Raw genomic sequence first — 20,499 nt, forward strand, 5'->3', positions numbered from 1 at the left:
TGTGTGTGTGTGTGTGTGTGTGTGTGTGTGTGTCAGTGCAGAGTCCTATTTGGTCAAATTCTTAATTTTGTGTATGTATTAGAAACAAGGGTGGCTCAACTTACCCCACTCTCCCCTATGAAACATCAGCTCAACTTACCCCACTCTCCCCTATGAAACATCAGCTCAACTTACCCCACTCTCCCCTATGAAACATCAGCTCAACTTACCCCACTCTCCCCTATGAAACATCAGTTCAACTTACCCCACTCTCCCCTATGAAACATCAGCTCAACTTACCCCACTCTCCCCTATGAAACATCAGCTCAACTTACTCCACTCTCCCCTATGAAACATCAGCTCAACTTACCCCACTCTCCCCTATGAAACATCAGCTCAACTTACCCCACTCTCCCCTATGAAATATCAGGTTGACATTTTTATTGTCATCATGTTTCCCCAGCTGCAAAGTCAAAATTGCCTGTATTGTAAAAATTTATGAAAACCAAAATGTGCTTTTTGGTCTTAATTTAAGTTTAGGGTTAGCAGTGTGGTTACAACATGGTATCACAGGATAACGTCAGCTTGGTTTCATTTATTTTTTAATGTCACAGTAGTTAACAGTTCATTCTCTTCTCTCTCCCTCTACTCTTTCCCTGCCTCCCCCTACTCTCATCTCTCTCTCTCTCTCTCTCCCTCCTCTCTCCCACAGACATGCCGACAGACAGACAGACAGACAGACTATTTTGCAAGCCTCCCCCTTTCTCCTCCAAACATGACGATGGTAATGGCCAAACAGTTCTATTTTTGTTTCATTAGACCAGAGGACATTTCTCCAAAAAGTACTATCTTTGTCCCCGTGTGCAGTTGCAAACCGTAGTCTGGAATTTCTATGGCAGTTTTGGAGCAGTGGATTCTTCCTTGCTGAGCGGCCTTTCAGATTATGCCGATATAGGACTTGTTTTACTGTGGATATAGATACTTTTGTACCGGTTTCCTCCAGTATCTTCACAAGGTCCTTTGCTGTTGTTCTGGGATTGAATTGCTCTTTTCGCACCAAAGTACGTTCATCTCTAGGAGACAGAAAGCGTCTCCTTCCTGAGCGGTATGACGGCTGTGTGGTCCCATGGTGTTTATACTTGCGTATTATTGTTTGTACAGATGAACGTGGTACCTTCAGGTGTTTGGAAATTGTTACCAAGGATGAACCAGACTCGTGGAGGTATACCATTTTTTTCTGAGGTCTTGGCTGATTTCTTTTGATTTTCCCATGATGTCAAGCAAAGAGGCACTGAGTTTGAAGGTAGGTCTTGAAATACGTACATCCACAGGTACACCTCCAATTGACTCAAATGTCAATAAGCCTATCAGAAGCTTCTAAAGCCATGACATAATTTTCTGGAATTTTCCAAGCTGTTTAAAAGCACATTCAACTTAGTGTATGTAAACTTCTGACCCACTGGAATTGTGATACAGTGAAATAATCTGTCTGTAAATAATTGTTGGAAAAATTACTTGTGTCATTCACAAAGTAGATGTCCTAACTGACTTGCAAAAACTATAGTTTGTTTACAAGAAATTTGTAAGTTTGGACACCTACTCACTCAAGGGTTTTTCTTTATTTACATTGTCGAATAATAGTGAAGACAATTACATTGATGGAAGCTACAATCTATCTGCAATATTAAAGCTGATCTACCCCCTGAAAAGTTTTTAAATATATATTTTTGGACCATTCTACAGATGATGGAAGACTGTTTTTGTGTAACTGCAGGGAGAGAATAAAGGACCATGTTGATTAATTAAGCCATTTCCTGTTGCCACATGGAGCTGAACCTCAACATAGAGCATCCCTATAAGCTCCCGATTGGTTGTGGGTAAGGGCGGTTTGTCACGTTCTTTCAAACTCGAACCCAGAAGCAGACCAGGACAAGGAGAGTAGGAAGAAGATGAGTATTTATTTACAAGTGAATGTGAATGGGTAGATATATCCAGGTGGCGTAGTGGGCAGCGGTGGTGAGTTGATGGGAGTAAATAGGTGGATCCAATGGAGTAGCGGAATCCTCCGACGACCAGGCGGGAATGGGGTAAATGATCCGAGTGAGTAACTGAAGACAGAACAAACGGAGGTAAGTTTAAGGCAAGCAATACGTAAAAAACAACAAAACAAATTCTATCCAACTTGAGGCTGATACTATGGCACAACATACTGTTCATGGCTAACGATCCGGCAGGGAATGGATGTCAGGTCAGAGCTTTTGAAGGGGAGAGGTGATGATCAGGACAGGTGTGCAGATTACTGATGGGATACAGGTGCGGGTGAACATCGATCTCCCATCAAGCTAATTCGCCCGGCAACCAGACAGGGTGCGTTCCAGGACACCGGAAACACACTCCAGGACAGAAACACAGGCTCAGGAAGCGGGATTCGTGACACGGTTAGCTAATTCAATCGCATTCAACGCGGGCGACATGGTTATGTGAGGGCTATAGGTAAATGCTTTTCTATAGAAAAAAGCCTTGTTCTCTGTGGGACCAAGTTTTCACTGTAAAGAGTTCAAGTAGGCTTACATTTTGTTGAACAATCCCCATGCGCAAATTTTGTTTCAAGCCTCAACCGTTCTGCTGATGCCACTCAAAAGCACATTAACTCTAGGTCAGGCTTCAATTGAGGCCTACCTTTCTGCCATACAGTGGGGGGAGGGGCAAATTAATAAATTGGCTTAAGTGTAGGGTTGAGGTCCTAACCTTAACTCTAGCTTCATGTCCACATCCCAGCACAACCATAAACCTAGCCTCAACCCTAACTCTAGCTTCATGTCCACACCCAGCTCAAACCTAAACCTAGCCTCAACCCTAACTCTAGCTGCATGTCCACTCCCAGCTCAACCCTAAACCTAGCCTCAACCCTAACTCTAGCTGCATGTCCACTCCCAGCTCAAACCTAACCCTAGCTTCATGTCCACTCCCAGCTCAACCATAAACCTAGCCTCGTTCCTAACTCTAGCTTCATGTCCACTCTCAGCTCAACCCTAAACCTAGCCTCATTCCTAACTCTAGCTTCATGTCCACACCCAGCTCAAACCTAAACCTAGCCTCAACCCTAACTTCATGTCCACTCTCAGCTCAACCCTAAACCTAGCCTCATTCCTAACTCTAGCTTCATGTCCACACCCAGCTCAACCCTCAATTGAGGCCTACCTTTCTGCCATACAGTGGGGGGAGGGGCAAATTAATAAATTGGCTTAAGTGTAGGGTTGAGGTCCTAACCTTAACTCTAGCTTCATGTCCACATCCCAGCTCAACCATAAACCTAGCCTCAACCCTAACCCTAGCTTCATGTCCACTCCCAGCTCAAACCTAAACCTAGCATCAACCCTAACTCTAGCTGCATGTCCACTCCCAGCTCTACCATAAACCTAGCCTCATCCCTAACTCTAGCTGCATGTCCACTCCCAGCTCTACCATAAACCTAGCCTCATTCCTAACTCTAGCTGCATGTCCACTCCCAGCTCAACCCTAAACCTAGCCTCAACCCGAACTCTAGCTGCATGTCCACTCCCAGCTCAAACCTAAACCTAGCCTCAACCCTAACTTCATGTCCACTCTCAGCTCAACCCTAAACCTAGCGTCAACCCTAACCCTAGCTTCATTGTCCACTCCCAGCTCTACCGTAAACCTAGCCTCATTCCTAACCCTAGCTTCATGTCCACACCCAGCTCAACCCTCAATTGAGGCCTACCTTTCTGCCATACAGTGGGGGGAGGGGCAAATTAATAAATTGGCTTAAGTGTAGGGTTGAGGTCCTAACCTTAACTCTAGCTTCATGTCCACATCCCAGCTCAACCATAAACCTAGCCTCAACCCTAACCCTAGCTTCATGTCCACTCCCAGCTCAAACCTAAACCTAGCCTCAACCCTAACTCTAGCTGCATGTCCACTCCCAGCTCAACCCTAAACCTAGCCTCAACCCTAGCTTCATGTCCACTCCCGGCTCTACCATAAACCTAGCCTCAACCCTAACTTCATGTCCACTCCCAGCTCTACCATAAACCTAGCCTCAACCCTAACTCTAGCTGCATGTCCACTCCCAGCTCAACCCTAAACCTAGCCTCAACCCTAGCTGCATGTCCACTCTCAGCTCAACCCTAAACCTAGCCTCAACCCTAACCCTAGCTTCATTGTCCACTCCCAGCTCTACTGTAAACCTAGCCTCATTCCTAACTCTAGCTTCATGTCCTCTCAGCTCAACCCTAAACCTAGCCTCATTCCTAACCCTAGCTTCATGTCCACACCCAGCTCAACCCTAAACCTAGCCTCATTCCTAACCCTAGCTTCATGTCCACACCCAGCTCAAACCTAAACCTAGCCTCATTCCTAACTCTAGCTTCATGTCCTCTCAGCTCAACCCTAAACCTAGCCTCATTCCTAATTCTAGCTTCATGTCCACACCCAGCTCAACCCTAAACTTATCCTCAACCCATCTTCATATCAACTCCCGGCTCAACCCTTAACCCTAACCCTCGCTTCATGTCCACATCTTGGCCTCAACCCGAACACTAACTTCTTGTCCACATCAACCCGAACTCCAAGAGCAGAGCCAAGATGTGGGGGACTAGGGTTAGGGTTATGGCTAGAGTTAGGGTTATGGCTAGGGTTAGGGTTATGGCTAGGGTTAGGGTTATGGCTAGGGTTATGACTAGGGTTAGGGTTATGACTAGGGTTATGGCTAGGGTTAGGGTTAGCCAATTATGGGTACAATATCATAGCAATGTCCAGTTTCACAATAGGATATACAGTATATACAGTACACCAATCACTGTTGAGGGTAGAGCAGGGAGTTTTATAAGGGAGGTTGTTATGGCTGTAACATGACGGTTTGTGGGAATTTATCTGGGCAAGCTGCCAGAAACACACAGTATGCAATATCTCTATCTCACGCTCTCTCTTATGCTCATTATCACACACACACACACACACACACACACACACACACCTTATTCAAAAACTATCTGTATGGTTGAAGATAACACAGAACACACAGATAACATCAACAACATCCATTATGATGTGCTGTGAGGTAAAGGAGGCCCATACATTTTGATCTCACAGCACAGGCATGTTTTATGATATAATGGGTATTATGTTTGGCTGGATTATGCAATATGTTATGCACCGGTCACAAAGCTATTGTTAAAGGCAATCAACCCAATAAAGCAAATTGTTTGTACAGCTGGAATGCAGAACTAGAGATAGTGACCTAACATAGTGTGGGAACATCATTGTCTTTACATGGGGTTTGTGTTATTTGTTTCAGGCAATGACTGTTTGGGCTCACCTTGCACAGTGCTTTGATTTGACAGAGTCCATGAAGATGACTGAGGTTAACTCTAGCACCAGACCGTGCCTTGTTCCTGACATTTGAGGTAAGGGATGGTTCTCAATGAGGACTGCTGTTCTTAAGCAAGACAACGCGGAGTGCCTGGATACAGCCCTTAGCCGTGGTATATTGGCAATATACCACAAACCCCCGAATTGCCTTATTGCTATTATAAACTGGTTACCAATGTAATTAGAGCAGTAAAAATAAATGTTTTGTTATACCTATGGTATACGGTCTGATATACCACAGCTGTCAGCCAATCAGCATGCAGGGCTCGAACCACCCAGTTTATAATTGATGTTATATTGTCTGGGTTGAGGTATAGTTTATGTTATATTGTCTGGGTTGGGGTATGGTTTATGTTATATTGTCTGGGTTGAGGTATAGTTCATGTTATATTGTCTGGGTTGAGGTATGGTTTATGTTATATTTTCTGGGTTGAGATATGGTTCATGTTTTTTGTCTGGGTTGAGGTATAGTTTATGTTATATTGTCTGGGTTGAGGTATAGTTCATGTTTTCTGTCTGGGTTGAGGTATGGTTTATGTTATATTGTCTGGGTTGAGGTATGATTTATGTTATATTGTCTGGGTTGAGGTATGGTTTATGTTATATTGTCTGGGTTGAGGTATAGTTTATGTTATATTGTCTGGGTTGAGGCATGGTTCATGTTTTTTGTCTGGGTTGAGGTATGGTTTATGTTATATTTTCTGGGTTGAGATATGGTTCATGTTTTTTGTCTGGGTTGAGGTATAGTTTATGTTATATTGTCTGGGTTGAGGTATAGTTTATGTTATATTGTCTGGGTTGAGGTATGGTTCATGTTTTTTGTCTGGGTTGAGGTATAGCTTATGTTATATTGTCTGGGTTGAGGTATGGTTCATGTTTTTTGTCTGGGTTGAGGTATAGTTTATGTTATATTGTCTGGGTTGAGGTATGGTTTATGTTATGTTGTCTGGGTTGAGATATGGTTCATGTTTTTTGTCTGGGTTGAGGTATAGCTTATGTTATATTGTCTGGGTTGAGGTATGGTTCATGTTTTTTGTCTGGGTTGAGGTATAGTTTATGTTATATTGTCTGGGTTGAGGTATAGTTTATGTTATATTGTCTGGGTTGAGGTATGGTTTATGTTATGTTGTCTGGGTTGTCTGGGTTGAGGTATAGTTTATGTTATATTGTCTGGGTTGAGGTATGGTTCATGTTTTTTGTATGGGTTGAGGTATAGTTCATGTTTTTTGTCTGGGTTGAGGTATAGCTTATGTTATATTGTCTGGGTTGAGGTATAGCTTATGTTATATTGTCTGGGTTGAGGTATAGCTTATTTATATTGTCTGGGTTGAGGTATAGCTTATGTTATATTGTCTGGGTTGAGGTATGGTTCATGTTTTTTGTCTGGGTTGAGGTATAGCTTATGTTATATTGTCTGGGTTGAGGTATAGCTTATGTTATATTGTCTGGGTTGAGGTATAGCTTATGTTATATTGTCTGGGTTGAGGTATAGCTTATGTTATATTGTCTGGGTTGAGGTATAGCTTATGTTATATTGTCTGGGTTGAGGTATAGCTTATGTTATATTGTCTGGGTTGAGGTATAGCTTATGTTATATTGTCTGGGTTGAGGTATAGCTTATGTTATATTGTCTGGGTTGGGGTATGGTTTATGTTATATTGTCTGGGTTGAGGTATGGTTTATGTTTTTTGTCTGGGTTGAAGTATAGCTTATGTTATATTGTCTGGGTTGAGGTATAGCTTATGTTATATTGTCTGGGTTGAGGTATGGTTTATGTTATATTGTCTGGGTTGAGGTATAGCTTATGTTATATTGTCTGGGTTGAGGTATGGTTTATGTTATATTGTCTGGGTTGAGGTATAGTTTATGTTATATTGTCTGGGTTGAGGTATGGTTTATGTTATATTTTCTGGGTTGAGATATGGTTCATGTTTTTTGTCTGGGTTGAGGTATAGTTTATGTTATATTGTCTGGGTTGAGGTATAGTTCATGTTTTCTGTCTGGGTTGAGGTATGGTTTATGTTATATTGTCTGGGTTGAGGTATGATTTATGTTATATTGTCTGGGTTGAGGTATGGTGTATGTTATATTGTCTGGGTTGAGGTATAGTTTATGTTATATTGTCTGGGTTGAGGCATGGTTCATGTTTTTTGTCTGGGTTGAGGTATAGTTCATGTTTTCTGTCTGGGTTGAGGTATGGTTTATGTTATATTGTCTGGGTTGAGGTATGATTTATGTTATATTGTCTGGGTTGAGGTATGGTGTATGTTATATTGTCTGGGTTGAGGTATAGTTTATGTTATATTGTCTGGGTTGAGGCATGGTTCATGTTTTTTGTCTGGGTTGAGGTATGGTTTATGTTATATTTTCTGGGTTGAGATATGGTTCATGTTTTTTGTCTGGGTTGAGGTATAGTTTATGTTATATTGTCTGGGTTGAGGTATAGTTTATGTTATATTGTCTGGGTTGAGGTATGGTTCATGTTTTTTGTCTGGGTTGAGGTATAGTTTATGTTATATTGTCTGGGTTGAGGTATAGCTTATGTTATATTGTCTGGGTTGAGGTATGGTTCATGTTTTTTGTCTGGGTTGAGGTATAGTTTATGTTATATTGTCTGGGTTGAGGTATGGTTTATGTTATGTTGTCTGGGTTGAGATATGGTTCATGTTTTTTGTCTGGGTTGAGGTATAGCTTATGTTATATTGTCTGGGTTGAGGTATGGTTCATGTTTTTTGTCTGGGTTGAGGTATAGTTTATGTTATATTGTCTGGGTTGAGGTATAGTTTATGTTATATTGTCTGGGTTGAGGTATGGTTTATGTTATGTTGTCTGGGTTGAGGTATGGTTTATGTTATATTGTCTGGGTTGAGGTATAGTTTATGTTATATTGTCTGGGTTGAGGTATGGTTCATGTTTTTTGTATGGGTTGAGGTATAGTTCATGTTTTTTGTCTGGGTTGAGGTATGGTTTATGTTTTTTGTCTGGGTTGAGGTATGGTTTATGTTATATTGTCTGGGTTGAGGTATGGTTTATGTCTCGTGCCATGTAGCCTACCTCCAGTACCTCAGAGAGCTGAAGAACAGCTCAGTGTTTGCAAAGCACAGAGGGTTGGAGCAGGAGAATACAGTCACTCCAGTTATCAGAGAGAGGGCCATGGCAGCAGTCAGGCCCAGATCCAGGTTGAACAGCAGGGTGGAGATTAGGGTGGCCAAACACACCAGCTGTAGGGAGAGACGGACGTACGGTGTCTTTTATGACGGCTTATTCTAGTCGGCCATTTTTATGAAGTCTTATTACTGACCAGAATGTCTTTTTCTGACCACCATACGACCAGCAGGTCATGATTCTGACCACTATGTGGCCTACTGGTCATAGTTAAGACCTCATCATAACCTGGGGTAACACTTCATATTAAGGGCTGCTTGTTACAGTGTAATTACAGTGTAACAAGTATTGTAGTTAACTGTAACTAATAGTTAGTGTAATAACAAGTAACTGGTAGTAATTGTGGTCTGTGATTACAAAGGTGTAACAATTAATGGGCAGCTTTCCACTACGTTTCTTCTCAGCTGCACCCGATTCAGTAACAACTCTCACAAAGGTTGTGACTCCTCGTGGATGTGCTGGGTGTCCGAGAGATTATGCTCAACAGACTAATTACTTACCCATGAATGTGGACTGTTGAAAATATATCTCCAGCCAATGTTATTGCTAGCACTTGCCACCAAAATAAAGTGTACCATCTGGGTTAACTGAAAACACACTATTTCAAAGCATAGAACATCACTTGGTATTTTATTAGGATCCCATTAGCTTTTGCAAAAGCAGCAGCTACTCTTCCTGGGGTTCACACAAAACATGAAACATAATACAGAACATCAATAGACAAGAACAGCTCAAAGACAGAACTACATACATTTTTAAAAAGGCACATGTAGCCTACTTATCAATACATACACACAAACTATCTAGGTCAAATAGGGGAGAGGCGTTGTGCCGTGAGGTGTTGCTTTATCTGTTTTTTGAAACCAAGTTTGCTGTTTATTTGAGAAATACGAGATGGAGGGAAGTTCCATACAATTAGGGCGCTATAAAATACTGGGCGCTATATAATACTGTATGCTTTGTTGAATTTGTTCTGGATTTGGGGACCCCTGGTGGCATGTCTGGTGGGATAAGTGTATGTGTCAGAGCTGTGTGTAAATTGGCAATGCAAACAATTTGGGATTATCAACACATTAGTGTTTCTTATAAAAAGAAGTGATGCAGTCAGTCTCTCCTCAATGTAATTTTTGCATAAGTACCATGTAATTACTAGGTGTTACACAGGATTTAGATAGTTAAAATGAAATGTATCTTGAGGGGTACTTAACTTGTAATTAATATGTACTTATACAGTACATTATGCATCCTGACAACCTGGCCCACATTTTAAAGCTTCTGGAACTTTCAAAAAAGGGCTCTTCGGCTGTCCCCATAGGAAAACCCTTTTGGGTTCCATGTATAACCCTCTGTGGAAAAGGGTTCTTCATGGAACCCAAAAATGTTATACCATTTAGCAGTCAAATATTTTTGCATTTATTTGTGTACATTTAGAGAAACTGTTGTTTCCTGCTTTGTTGTTGTGTAGCCTACCAGTGGCACTGTCCCAACTACCATACGGGTATGTTGACCGATGTGCTCAAGCAAGCAGGCTGCCTGCACACAGAGATCTATTGCCGCACGTGATTCCAATCCAAGTTTTAGCTGGAACTGATATGTCCACCTCCTTATTTAGCTACTGAAATTGAAATAAAATGACAATGCATTATGTTAATTGTTTAAAAGTTTTAAGGGAAAATATAGCAGTCATATATTTGGGGTCAAATTCAGGTGCAATACTTTTTGGACTAATTATTGATGGAAATAAATGAAAAAATTAATAATATATATTTTTAAATCCTGGTGGATTGTAAGTAGGATATTGAAATACAATACATAGGCCTAGGTGTTATTTGTTAAATAATGGGCAACTGGACATTTAACACATGACCCTAAGCATGATGGGATGTTAATTGCTTAATTAAATCAGGAACCACACCTGTGTGGAAGCACCTGCTTTCAATATACTTTGTATCCCTCATTTACTCAAGTGTTTCCTTTATTTTGTCAGTTACCAGGAAATATACAGTACCAGTCAAAAGTGGACACACCTACTCATTCAAGGGTTTTTCTTCATTTGTTCTATTTTCTACAATGTAGAATAATAGTGAAGACATCAAAGCTATGAAATAACATTAATCCCAAACCATCTCAATTGGGTTATGGTCGGGTGATTGTGGAGGCCAGGTCATCTGATGCAGCACTCCATCACTCTCATTGGTCAAATAGCCCTTACACAGCCTGGAGGTGTTTTGGGTCATTGTCCTGTTCAAAAACAAATGATAGTCCCACTAAGCCCAAACCAGATGGGATGGTATATCATTGCAGAATGCTGTGGTAGCCATACTGGTTGAGTGTGCCTTGAATTCTAAATAAATCACAGACAGTGTCACCAGCAAAGCACCCCCACACCATCACACCTCCTCCATGCTTTATGTTGGGAACCACACACATGCGGAGATCATCCATTCACCTACTCTGCATCTCACAAAGACACGGTGGTGGGAACAAATTTGGAGTCATCAGACCAAACGATAGATTTCCACCGGTCTAATGTCCATTGCTCATGTTTCTTGGCCTCTTCTTATTGGTGTCCTTTAGTAGTGGTGTCTTTGCAGCAATTCGACCATGAACCTGATTTCACACAGTCTCATCTGAACAAATGATGTTGAGATGTGTCTGTTACTTAAAGCTCTGTGAATAATTTATTTGGCCTGCAATATGAGGTGCAGTTAACTCTAATGAACTTATCCTCTGCAACAGAGGTAACTCTGGGTCTACCTTTCCTGTGGCAGTCCTCATGAGAGCACGTTTCATCATAGCGCTTGATGGTTTTTGCGACTGCATTTGAAGAAACTTTAAAAGTTCTTGACATTTTCTTGATTGACTGACCTTCATGTCTTAAAGTAATGATGGACTGCCGTTTATCTTTTCTTATTTCAGCTGTTCTTTCCATAATATGGACTTGGTATTTTACCAAATTGGGCCATCTTCTGTATACCACCCCTACCTTGTCACAACACAACTGATTGGCTCAAATGCATTAAGGAGGAAAGAAATTCCACAAATGAACTTTTAACAAGATACACCTGTTAATTGAAATGCATTCCAGGTGACTACCTCATGAAGCTGGTTGAGAGAATGCCAAGCGTGTGCAAAGCTGTCATCAAGGCAAAGGGTGGCTACTTTGAAGAATCTCAAATATAAAATGGATTTTGATTTGTTTAAAAAAAAAATGGTTACTACATGTCTTCACTGTCTTCACTATTATTCTCCAATGTAGAAAATAGTACAAATCAAGAAAAGCCCTGGAATGAAGTATTTATTTGTGCCAGAGTTTAGTCTAGTGACAATGCAGCCAACTATGGACTACATATTCCCACATTTAACATCACATCAAATCAAATCAACCTGAGTTTTCACCCCAACACTCCCTTGGACCGTACTGTGTGGCAAGGATCAGCTGACAGCAAAACACAGGAACATCCCTCCAATTGTGTTACAGAGGCCTATCGCCAAACAGGTTCCTACAGCAGGGAGACCACTTATAGCAGTGAAATAGGGGGAGAGAAAAACTGGTCCTTCTGACAGTGGAGTGAGGATAGTGAGTTCATTATGAGACAATGTGAGAGCTCATTTCTCGGTTACCTGGTTGCTGTCCAAGGTGTAACCATATTAGTGGGAGAACATTTATATCACAAATAAATTAACTTTCACTATTATTTCTCTACATTGCACAAACAGATGAAGAGAGACAGTAAGACTGACCCAGTGGGTATGTGTCCTACTACCTTGACACAACTCCAACTGCACCGATAGGAAGGTGGCCAGGATTACTCCAACTGCACCGACAGGAAGGTGGCCAGGATTACTCCAACTGCACCGACAGGAAGGTGGCCAGGATTACTCCAACTGCACCGACAGGAAGGTGGCCAGGATTATCTGAGGATAAAGTGAAGAGAACAGAGGAGAGGAAATCATCATATTGGAACAGTCATCCACAGAAAGACAGACCTTTATGCAATTCTGACTCATTTCTGAATGTGTGTGCGTGTATATGTGTGTGTCTACCAGCACCACCTCCCATGGAATGGGCATGGGTAACTTCATCTTGAAGAGTCTATTCAGCATCTTGACTCCCACCAGGATCACCATAGAGATGACCAGAACAGCATGCCAGGCGTTGCAACATTCAATCAATCAAATTTATTTATAAAGCCCATCTTACATCAGCTGATGTCAAAGTGCTGTACAGAAACACAGCCTAAAACCCCAAACAGCAAGCAATGCAGGTGTAGAAGCACATGCTGTCACTCCAGACAGCACATCAACCAGCGTCTCTCACTCTCTCCTGCACACACACACACACACACACACCAAGCAAAGCTTACCCAGCCTACAACCAGAATGCCGCTGTGCCTGTAGTAGGTTGGGATGCCAAGAGTAGAGGCAGCTGGTGGATGTTGATATCGAGCGCTGGTGCCATGGTGTAGCCACTCAACAGGGGCTGAGACAGCCAGCTACACACACCCCAACAAAAACAACACTATCTGTAGAGTAACAGAGACAATTGGCAGTGTGTGTGTGCGTTCACCTGTATGAGGCCACAAAGGAAGGTAAGTTGTACTGCCACACACTGTAACGGCAGATCTCCTCTTCGTCTGAAGAGGAATAAGGATCGGACCAAGATGCAGCATGGTAAGTGTTCATGATGATTACTTTAATAAATAAACTGAACACTATAAAATACAAAACAATAAATGTGAACATGAATGAAACCGAAACAGTACCGTGTGGCGACAAACACTCACACGGACACAAACACCCACAAACCAACAGTGAAACCCAGGCTACCTAAGTATGATTCTCAATCAGAGACAACTAACGATACCTGCCTCTGAATGAGAACCATACTAGGCGGAAACAGAAACCAAACATAGAAAAACAAACAGACTGCCCAGCCCAACTCACGCCCTGACCATACTAAATAAAGACAAAACAAAGGAAATAAAGAACAGAACGTGACACACACACACACTCTGGCCACGTCTCTGTCAACCCTCCCGCTCCTCAACACCGTTGCTAAGCAACTCCACGTTACACTTCACAGTGCCAATCATGATAGCAAGAATGGCGAAAGTACCTGTATCAGTCATACATACAAACATACCGATAGCTATTATATTTAAAGCCTTGCATGATTTTCTCTCTCATGGTAACTTGACCCACATTTCACTCTTTTAGGACAAGCTGAAAGGACAAATAAATGACTTCTCCATCCTTTCTCCTCCATGACCTGGAAACCGATAAGTGGTTGAGTGATCGAGGAGTGTCAATTCGTTATTAGGTGAATGGAAGAGTCTGCCTCTGTCCTCCATTGCGTCTTCCTGCGGAGCACAAGTGTATCTTAAGTAAATACTTATTTTCCACCATAATTTGCAAATAAATTCATAAAAAATTATACAATGTGATTTTCTGGATTTTTTCCCCTAATTTTGTCTGTTATAGTTGAAGTGTACCTATGATGAAAATTACAGGCCTCTCTCATCTTTTTAAGTGGGAGAACTTGCACAATTGGTGGCTGACTAAATACTTTTTTGCCCCACTGTACATGTGTACAACTTTAATCATGTATTTTGGGATTCATACTCTGTAAGCATAATTTGCCTGATGCTGTGCTAGTGGAGGAGTCTCATTTCATACAAGTGCATTTGTTTCCAAGTTTCCTCTCCTCAATTACCTTTTTCAAAAGGATGTAAGGGGAGTACGGAGGACAGAGGAGTTTAGCGAAACCCTATTGAGAATCTTTCCATGAACACAGCGCTGGGGCAAACAAGGCCCTCACTCACCAGCATCCTGTCTTCTACCTCTCCCAAACCGACCGGGACTTCTTTCTGAACCGCTGCACAAGAATATTCAGCATGGCTGTGTGATCAGGCAAAACAGGCTTGAGAGAATTAAGAATAATACTGTTCATCCTGAAGTCAAAAGCACAGTGCAGAAACACTCTCCAGCACTGCTAGATAAGGACAGTCAACATTCCCTGACTTCTGCCAATTTTCCATTCGCCAATGTCTCTCTATTTTTTTGTATAAATAGTTGAGTGAAACAGTTTAGATATAATTAGAGTGAATGCACAAAAATAATAGCATAGTCATTAAATAGGGAAATATCCAAACAGTGTGTAGTAGAGTAAATATTATGGTGAAGAAAAAGCCTGTAGGAAACTATGTGCAGAGAGAACGAGTAGGCCTATGTAACGTGAATGTGAGAGTGTGTGTACCATACAGCATGTGAGCCTGGGAGGGTGGAGTGAAGCCTTGAACTCGACTCAGAATAGGGCCAATCCACCCTCCCGACTCCCTCCCTTCCCCAACTGTTCAATGCTACTGAATGCCTCCTTTATCAATGACTCCCATTCAGACAGAGGCAGCATCCTAAATGGCACCCTATCCCTTTTTTAGTGCACTATGGGCTCTGGTAAAAAGTAGTGCACTATATGGGGAATAGGGGGCCATTTGGAAAGAGAACTGTGGCTTTAGTAGGGCTTTGCCCAGGAGAAAGAATCCAAACAAACCCCATGATCTCCTGGCCCATCTCTATAGCCATCCTGTCATATCCACAGGATGACTTAAGCTATCAAGCAAATGTGTTTCTTTCTAAGAGATCAGTCTAAAATCCTACAACACCATCAGTGAAATGGTTGGTGGATTACAAGGCATCATTCACGACTACACTGAACTAATCCCTCAAAGCCAACAGTGTGGAGAACTGAGGAAAGCATTCAACACATATACTAAATCACTAAACACACAAACTGCTTAAAAAGGTCCTGAAAAATGAAAATCCTGTTGTTTTCATGAAATGTGATTATATTTGAATGAAACCAGATCAAATAAGGACTACCAAAATATGAAACATGACTGTTGCTTCTACACTGATAAAGTTTGACCACAGGGTTATATGTGTGTTATATTCCACCCCATTCTGGAGGACAAAGTCCAAATAGACAACATCAAAGCCTCTAGTTATCAGTCTCACTATCCATTGATATCAGACACCCACACGTGAAACGATGTCAGTTAGCACAGGAGGGCATGTACACTACATGACCAAAAGTATATGGACACCTGTTAGTTGAATATCTCGTTCCAAAATCAAGGGCATTAATAAAGGAGTTGGTCCCTCCCCTTGCTGCTATAACAGCCTCCACTCTTCTGGGAAGGCTTTCCACAAGAAGGAACATTGCTGCGGGGATTTGATTCCATTCAGCCACAAGAGTATTTGTGAGGTTGGGCACTGATGTTTGGCAATTAGGGCTGGCTCGCAGTCAGTGTTCCAATTTATCCCAAAGGTGTTTGATGGGGTTGAGACCAGTCAAGTTCTTTCACACCGATCTCAACAAACCATTTCTGTATGGATCTCGCTTTGTGTACCGGGGCATTGTCAGGCTGAAACAGGAATTGGCCTTCCCCAAACTGATGCCACAAAGTTGGAAGCACAGACTCATCTAGAATGTCATTGTATGATGTAGCTTTAAGATTTCCCTTCACTGGAACTAAGGGGCCTAGCCCGAACCATGAAAAACAGCCCCAGACCATTATTACTACTCGCCAAACTTTATAGTTGGCACTATGCATTCAGGCAGGTAGTGTTCTCCTGGCATCTGCCAAACCCAGATTTGTCAGTCGGACTGCCAGATGGTGAAGCGTGATTCATCACTCCAGAGAACGCTTTTCCAGATGGCGGCGAGTTTTACACCACTCCAGCTACTCTTGGCATTGTGCATGGTGATCTTATGCTTGTGTGCGGCTGCACAGCCATGGAAACCCATTTCATGAAGCTCCCGACAAAGAGTTATTGTGCTGACGTTGCTAACAGAGGCAGTTTGGAACTGTTACCTGTGGTGCTGATGTTTAGGTCAAGGTATGTATAGTTTTTTGTGTACTCTAGGGGAACGGTGTCTAGATGGAATTTGTATTTGTGGTCTGGGCGTCTGGACCTTTTTTGGAACACCATTATTTTGGTCTTACTGAGGTTTTACTGTCAGGGCCAAGATCTGTCAGAATCTGTGCAGAAGATCTCTCTCTCTCTCTTTCTTTCTTTCATATCAAATCAAATTTATTTATATAGCCCTTCGTACATCAGCTGATATCTCAACGTTCTGTACAGAAACCCAGCCTAAAACCCCAAACAGCAAGCAATGCAGGTGTTGAAGCACATTGACTTGGAAAAACTCCCTAGAAAGGCCAAAACCTAGGAAGAAACCTAGGCTATGAGGTGTGGCCAGTCCTCTTCTGGCTGTGCCCGGGTGGAGATTATAACAGAACATGGCCAAGATGTTCAAATGTTCATAAATGACCAGCATGGTCAAATAATAGGTCTGGGACAGGTAGCATGTCCGGTGAACAGGTCAGGATTCCATAGCCGCAGGCAGAACAGTTGAAACTGGAGCAGCAGCTCGGCCAGGTGGACTGGGGACAGCAAGGAGTCATCATGCCAGGTAGTCCTGAGGCATGGTCCTAGGGTCCTCCGAGAGAAAGAAAGAGAGAATTAGAGAGAGCATACTTAAATTCACACAGGACACCGGATAAGACAGGAGAAGTACTCCAGATATAACAAACTGACCCTAGCCCCCCGACACAAACTACTGCAGCATAAATACTGGAGGCTGAGACAGGCGGAGTCAGGAGACACTGTGGCCCCATCCGATGATGGGGCCACAGTGCAGACAGGGCCAAACAGGAAGGATATAACCCCACCCACTTTGCCAAAGCACAGCCCCCACACCACTAGAGGGATATCTTCATCCACCAACTTACCATCCTGAGACCAGGCCGAGTTTAGCCCACAAAGATCTCCGCCACAGCACAACCCAAAGGGGGGCGCCAACCCAAACAGGAAGATCATATCAGTGACTCAACCCACTCAAGGGACGCACCCCTCCTAGGGATGGCATGAAAGAGCACCAATAAGCCAGTGACTCAGCCCCTGTAATAGGGTTAGAGGCAGAGAATACCAGTGGAAAGAGGGGAACCGGCCAGGCAGAGACAGCAAGGGTGGTTCGTTGCTCCAGAGCCTTTCCGTTCACCTTCCCACTCCTGGGCCAGACTACACTCAATCATATGACCTATTGAAGAGATGAGTCTTCAGTAAAGACTTAAAGGTTGAGACCGAGTCTGCGTCTCTCACATGGGTAGGCAGACCATTCCATAAAAATGGAGCTCTATAGGCCGATAGGTTTTTATATTTTCTGAGTCAAGGTTTGGCTTTCTTTTTTTTTTAGAGGCCATGATTATTTTCATCATTGTGTCAAGAGATATAGTACTAAAACACTTGAGTGTCTCTCTTGACCCTAGGTCCTGGCAGAGTTGTGCAGACTCAGGACAACTGAGCTTTGAAGGAATACGCAGATTTAAAGAGGAGTCCGTAATTTGCTTTCTAATAATCACGATCTTTTCCTCAAAGAAATTCATGAATTTATTACTGCTGAAGTGAAAGCCATCCTCACTTGGGGAATGCTGCTTTTTAGTTAGCTTTGCGACAGTATCAAAAAGGAATTTCGGATTGTTCTTATTTTCCTCAATTAAGTTGTAAAAATAGGATGGTGTAGCAGCAGTGAGGGCTCTTCGATACTGCACGGTACTGTCTTTCCAAGCTAGTAGGAAGACTTCCAGTTTGGTGGAGCAGCAGTGAGGGCTCTTCGATACTGCACTGTACTGTCTTTCCAAGCTAGTCGGAAGACTTCCAGTTTGGTGTAGCAGCAGTGAGGGCTCTTCGATACTGCACAGTACTGTCTTTCCAAGCTAGTCAGAAGACTTCCAGTTTGGTGTAGCAGCAGTGAGGGCTCTTCGATACTGCACGGTACGGTCTTTCCAAGCTAGTCAGAAGACTTCCAGTTTGGTGTAGCAGCAGTGAGGGCTCTTCAATACTGCACGGTACTGTCTTTCCAAGCTAGTCGGAAGACTTCCAGTTTGGTGTAGCAGCAGTGAGGGCTCTTCGATACTGCACGGTACTGTCTTTCCAAGCTAGTAGGAAGACTTCCAGTTTGGTGTAGCAGCAGTGAGGGCTCTTCGATACTGCATGGTACTGTCTTTCCAAGCTAGTCGGAAGACTTCCAGTTTGGTGTAGCAGCAGTGAGGGCTCTTCGATACTGCACGGTACTGTCTTTCCAAGCTAGTCAGAAGACTTCCAGTTTGGTGTAGCAGCAGTGAGGGCTCTTCGATACTGCACGGTACTGTCTTTCCAAGCTAGTCGGAAGACTTCCAGTTTGGTGTAGCAGCAGTGAGGGCTCTTCGATACGGCACGGTACAGTCTTTCCAAGCTAGTCGGAAGACTTCCAGTTTGGTGTGGCAACATTTCCGTTCCAATTTTCTGGAAGCTTGCTTCAGAGCTCGGGTATTTTCTGTATACCAGGAAGCTAGTTTCTTATGACAAATGTTTTTTGTTTTTAGGGGTGCAACTGCATCTAGGGTATTGCGCAAGGTTAAATTGAGTTCCTCAGTTAGGTGGTTAACTGATTTTTGTTCTCTGACGTCCTTGGGTAGGCAGAGGGAGTCTGGAAGGGCATCAAGGAATCTTTGTGTTGTCTGTGAATTTATAGCACGACTTTTGATGCTCCTTGGTTGGGGTCTGAGCAGATTATTTGTTGTAATTGCAAACATAATAAAATGGTGGTCCGATAGTCCAGGATTATGAGGAAAAACATTAAGATCTACAACATTTATTTCATGGGACAAAACTAGGTCCAGAGTATGACTGTGACAGTGAGTAGGTCCAGAGACATGTTGGACAAAAGGTCCGATAGGAATTCAGGGAACTCAATGAGGAACGCTGTATATGGCCCAGGATGCCTGTAAACAGTGATTGAGTAGGCTGCATAGATTTCATGACTAGAAGCTCAAAAGACGAAAACGTCATTTTTTTTTTTTGTAAATTGAAATTTGCTATCGTAAATGTTAACAACACCTCCGCCTTTGCGGGATGCGCAGGCGATATGGTCACTAGTGTAACCAGGATGTGAGGCCTCATTTAACACAGTAAATTCAACAGGCTTAAGTCATGTTTCAGTCAGGCCAATCACATCAATATTATGATCAGTGATTAGTTCATTGACTATAACTGCCTTTGAAGTAAGGGATCTAACATTAAGTAGCCCTATTTTGAGATGTGAGGTATCACGATCTCTTTCAATAATGGCAGGAATGGAGGAGGTCTTTATCCCAGTGAGATTGCTAAGGCGAACACCGCCATGTTTAGTTTTGCCCAACCTAGGTTGAGGCACAGACACGGTCTCAATGGGGATAGCTGAGCTGACTACACTGACTGTGCTAGTGGCAGACTCCACTAAGCTGGCAGGCTGGCTAACAGCCTGCTGCCTGGCCTGCACCCTATTTCATTGTGGAGCTAGAGGAGTTAGAGCCCTGTCTATGTTGGTAGATAAGATGAGAGCACCCCTCCAGCTAGGATGGAGTCCCGTGACTCCTCAGCAGGTCAGGCTTGGTCCTGTTTGTGGGTGAGTCCCAGAAAGAGGGCCAATTATCGACAAATTCTATCTTTTGGGAGGGGCAGAAAACAGTTTTCAACTTTTCTATTGTGTAATTAACTGTGCGTTTGTTTATCCCATGTGTAACTCTGTGTTGTTTGTGTCACACTGCTTTGCTCTATCTTGACCAGGTGGCAGTTGTAAATGACAACCTGTTCTCAACTGGCCTACCTGGTTAAATAACGGTGAAATAAATACAAATTTAAAAACCAATTTGGCGTTTATGGTAGAGTGGCCAGACGGAAGCCAGCTAAAGACTCTCAGACGATGAGAAACAAGATTCTCTGTTCTGATGAAACCATTGAACTCTTTGGCGTCACGTCTGGAGGAAACCTGGCAACACAGGAGTGGCTTCGGGACAAGTCACTGAATGTCCTTGAGTGGACTAGCCAGAGCCCGGACTTGAACCCGATCTAACATCTCTGGAGAAACCAGAAAATAGC

General features: G+C 42.8%; 1 long non-coding RNA gene across 1 annotated transcript; it reads right to left on the reverse strand.

The window, feature by feature from the left end:
• Positions 1-1,918: 1,918 nt before the first annotated feature.
• On the reverse strand, positions 1,919-12,896 carry LOC115102180 (uncharacterized). The gene is made up of 3 exons (XR_010460152.1): positions 12,280-12,896; positions 8,425-8,591; positions 1,919-2,087 (listed from the first exon to the last, which is right to left on the reverse strand). It is a non-coding gene; the product is annotated as an uncharacterized LOC115102180 (long non-coding RNA).
• Positions 12,897-20,499: the final 7,603 nt, after the last annotated feature.

This window comes from Oncorhynchus nerka, linkage group LG20 (genome assembly GCF_034236695.1).
Source record: "Oncorhynchus nerka isolate Pitt River linkage group LG20, Oner_Uvic_2.0, whole genome shotgun sequence".
In the NCBI taxonomy this organism is placed as follows: Eukaryota; Metazoa; Chordata; class Actinopteri; order Salmoniformes; family Salmonidae; genus Oncorhynchus; species Oncorhynchus nerka.